We start from the raw sequence: 3,791 nt of genomic DNA on the forward strand, positions 1-3,791 counted from the left end.
TCACAGTTTTTATAAAGTAAAAACCTAAAAAATAAAAGCATTTTACAATACATATATGTATGACTGATGATGATAATGTGAATGATTTAAAAGAAAAATTAAACTAAGACTCATTTGTATTTCACATAAATGGTTCAAACTCAATGCGTTTTGGTCTGTATTCACCAATCTAGTGATCATCAATGCACAGTGGTTTTTCTCAAAGACTTCTGGGAAATTTCTAGGGCACTCAATGTTTGAATTATAGATTCACTACAAAAAAGGCGAACGCACTGTGTAGTGTGAAGGAATTTGGACCCAACTTTAGTGTCCTTGTATGTGGAGCGCGTCGCGTCGCTGCTGTGACATCATCACTGTGGGACTTTGTAGGTCTTTACAGAACTAACCCAGAACAAAGCCATAGCGCCACAACTATTGTCTATTATCTAGGGGATAATGCTCGCAGAGGTGTTTGTTTTCATAAATGGGCTAATTGCTTTAGACAATAAACTGTGGATTTGGTATTAATAAGTACTTAATGTCCATTTTTGTCTGGATTGCTCAGACTAGTGTTTCTATTGTTTTTATGTGTTAAAATAAAACACTCTGAACCTGATGTTTTGTTCTTGTTTTTGTTCCCATAGTTGTTCCAGATTGGAAAAAAATACCTCTTGGTGTAAAAGTAAATGCCTGAAGTCAGTTATAATAATAATAATAAAAATTTAAAAAAGCCACTTTTTAAAAAGCATTTGATTTGTGATTGTGATGTTATTTTTCCAACATGCCAATAACAATTCGGCAAATTAACACAATTAAAAAATAAATAAGAAGAAAAACAAAAAGAAAAAGCATCTTGAAAACATAACATTAATAAAAGAATGGGAACATTTTAAACAAAATTTGGGCATGTTGGTAAAGGAGCGGGCAGAAGCCGAGCTTATTGAAGCCTGCCCCTTTTACTTGATCTTTTCATTGTGCCACAATAAAAAAATGAGAAAAAAAAATGAGGCTGTTCATTGTAATTATTAGATTGTATCAAAAGTAGATTAATTAGATTAGTTAATCAATTAAAGGTAATGAATTGCACAAAAATGAATCACATAATGACAGCTCTAATGATATCTAGAAATATATATCTAAAAACACATTTTAACCCAATTTTCTTGATATCTGTTGTCCATCATGTGAAAAATGGTTCAAGAACATGTTTATAACAGCAAATTCATGATTTTCATTGGAGAAACCAATTTAAGAAAAAAGAAACCAGAAAGATTGTTAATATAAAATTCTACTAAAAAATATAAGAAGTATTGAGTCATCTGCATAAGGTGTTACAGCTTTCAAATCCCATCAAAGATTCCAGTCCACATAATTGTGTCAGAGCATGATGGATCTCTGTAACACCTTTAATTGTGTAATCATGTCTTACAAAGTAAATAAAAGAAATAATAACATGTATGACACAAACAGGGTTAGTCAGTCTGTTTGGGTGGGAGGATGTTGGGGGCAGATTTTGCTGGGTGGTTTGTTAAATCAGGTGATGTTTCAGTGACTTGCTCCACCATGTCTTTCTTTATGAAAGGATAATATGGACCAAATGCAGAAGCAGTGTGTGAGAAACTGAGTCTACATTGTCATTGGATGCATAGAAAAGCAGAAGTTACTGACATTAAATAGAGATATATGATATGTAAGATTTACATATAGCTGTTTCATTTTATTTCAGAGAAAAATAAAGGTTTTCAAAATATTCCAGAAAGCTTCATTTAAGGCTTCTAAGTCCATGTTAACCTGTGCATGACATGTCATATGAGTATTGCTTTAATCAAATTGTGAATCAGGAATAGAAGATAAAATGTTGTTTGAAAAAGAACTTATGTATGACACAGAAAATATGTTTTTAAAATAGGTGAGAGATTGTCAGTGTGGGTCTTCTCGGCATTCTCAGTGGTCTTTTAATTATGATGATGCAGTTTTTAGCCAAAATCAAAACCTGCTTTGTTTTCTAGTTTCTGCAGAGTTCATTTGAAATTCGCCTCTGAGTTGTGGGTGCGGAACTCCACTTCCCATCACCCATCTCTTTACATACATGATTCTAGTTGTCTGCAAGTGGATGGATCAAAATGGAGCGGAGCAGGGAGTTTCTAGCCTGTCGAAAAGCTTTTTCCAACACCATTTTTTTTGTTTTTACAATAAAGAAGTACTCAGAAAAGTAATTCTAGTCTTGCTATTCTAAAAAATAGCATGGTAAACAAAATCAAAAGGAAGACAAATGTTTGATGATTGGGCAGAAAGATTTGTTTGACCCTCAGCAAACATGACCACACTGGTCTCCTATGTAAAGCACGTTGGTGGAGGAATCATCATTGGGAATCCAGTTACCATAAGAAGTTAAATCAACCATAAATTTCTCTGCATATTACGTGTTTTGAGACAAAAATATGATGTTCAGATTGAAATGTTTCAGTTAGTCTCAAACAGTTTAGGCTTATATTTAATCCTGCTAATCTGGGAGTTACAATTTAATATTTAAAAATAATGATAAACAGTTCTAAAAAGTCTAAAAATGTCCCGAATTGTTCTTATTAATACCAGACTTAAAAATGCAGAAATGTGTTGTTCCCTACATGCCAAAAAAAATAAATAAAAAAACACATGAGGCTTTGTGAGTGTTAAGGGTAAGTTCATTTGCAAATTATGTAAAACCGTGCTGCAGGTATCAGTGTTTTGGTTCATCTGCACACCAACAGTTATAATGTAATGTTAATATTACTTTCATTTTCTCGCTTTAGTCTTCCTAACACATGCACTTGTTTCACTTTAGGCAGACGAATCTGGAATAAAAACAGTCCTCTAACATGAACCTCTTGATTCATGTGACAGCTTGATTGGGATCTTTCATAAATTCACTTTTAGCTGAATATCTTTTATGTTAGGACTTGTCGGATACAGTTTTGTCATCCAAAGTGTATGTAAGAAAATAAAAAAAAGATGGCGTTATCTGTTACTTCTCAACGTCCTGTGCGTAAAGAAGTATTTGAAAAGAATTTTATCAAAACAGAGCTTTTAGCTGTCAATAAAATAAGATGAGTGCTCCTACCTGATCAGCTTTTCTTGCAGTCTCCTAACCAATAAAACAAACTACTCCATGTTTAAGGTTTTAACGGAGGATATTTTTTTTCTTTTCTTGTTTTTGCTTTTAAGCTCAAAGGTTCAGAGTACAGTTCGCGTGGCACAAAGCATGGAACGGCACAGCCGCCGCCGCCGGTTAATAATTGCAGAACACGTTGAGACAGTTCTTAGAGGGAGTGACTAACTGACACCTGGAATGACTTTCTTTTGCAGAGTGAGTGTGCACACAGAGGACAAGGCTACACCCACTGCAGTTTGGGTAATAACAAAACTTTACCACACTCTGACTCACAAAGACTTTTATATTTTTATAGTCGTGTGCAGCTACTGAAATGATTATTACCCCTCTTTGTTTGTCATAGTTTTATCTTTTTAGTTCTTTGAAGTGATCATAAACAATTGGTATCACCTCTTGCACAATAATTTTGAAAAATATTATACTGAGAAGATTAGAGTAGCATTACTTAAATAGCCCTGCGACAGACTGGCGACCTGTCCAGGGTGTACCCGCCTTCGCCCATCAGTGGCCGGGATAGGCTCCGGCATCCCGCGACCCCGAAAGGGATGAAGCGGTCAAGAAAATGGATGGATGGATGGATTACTTAAATAAAAGCAGAACTGTTGGCCCTTTTTAACCTCAAAATCACTTCAAGAGTTAAAAAAAAAAACATTTTTTTTAA

At 34.4% G+C, this 3,791-nt stretch overlaps 1 protein-coding gene across 4 annotated transcripts in view; it reads right to left on the bottom strand.

Annotated features, from left to right (window-relative positions):
* The window catches only part of rassf6 (Ras association domain family member 6), a 16,218-nt gene extending 12,677 nt beyond the window's left edge, over positions 1-3,541 (bottom strand). For all 4 annotated transcript variants that reach the window (XM_024257819.2, XM_024257820.2, XM_024257815.2 and 1 more), the window contains exon 1: positions 3,080-3,541. The gene's annotated coding sequence lies outside the window, so the exon portion shown is untranslated. The remainder of the gene's footprint in view (positions 1-3,079) is intronic.
* Between the last annotated feature and the right edge of the window lie 250 nt (positions 3,542-3,791).

The sequence above is a fragment of the Oryzias melastigma genome, linkage group LG12 (assembly GCF_002922805.2).
Source record: "Oryzias melastigma strain HK-1 linkage group LG12, ASM292280v2, whole genome shotgun sequence".
NCBI lineage: Eukaryota > Metazoa > Chordata > Actinopteri > Beloniformes > Adrianichthyidae > Oryzias > Oryzias melastigma.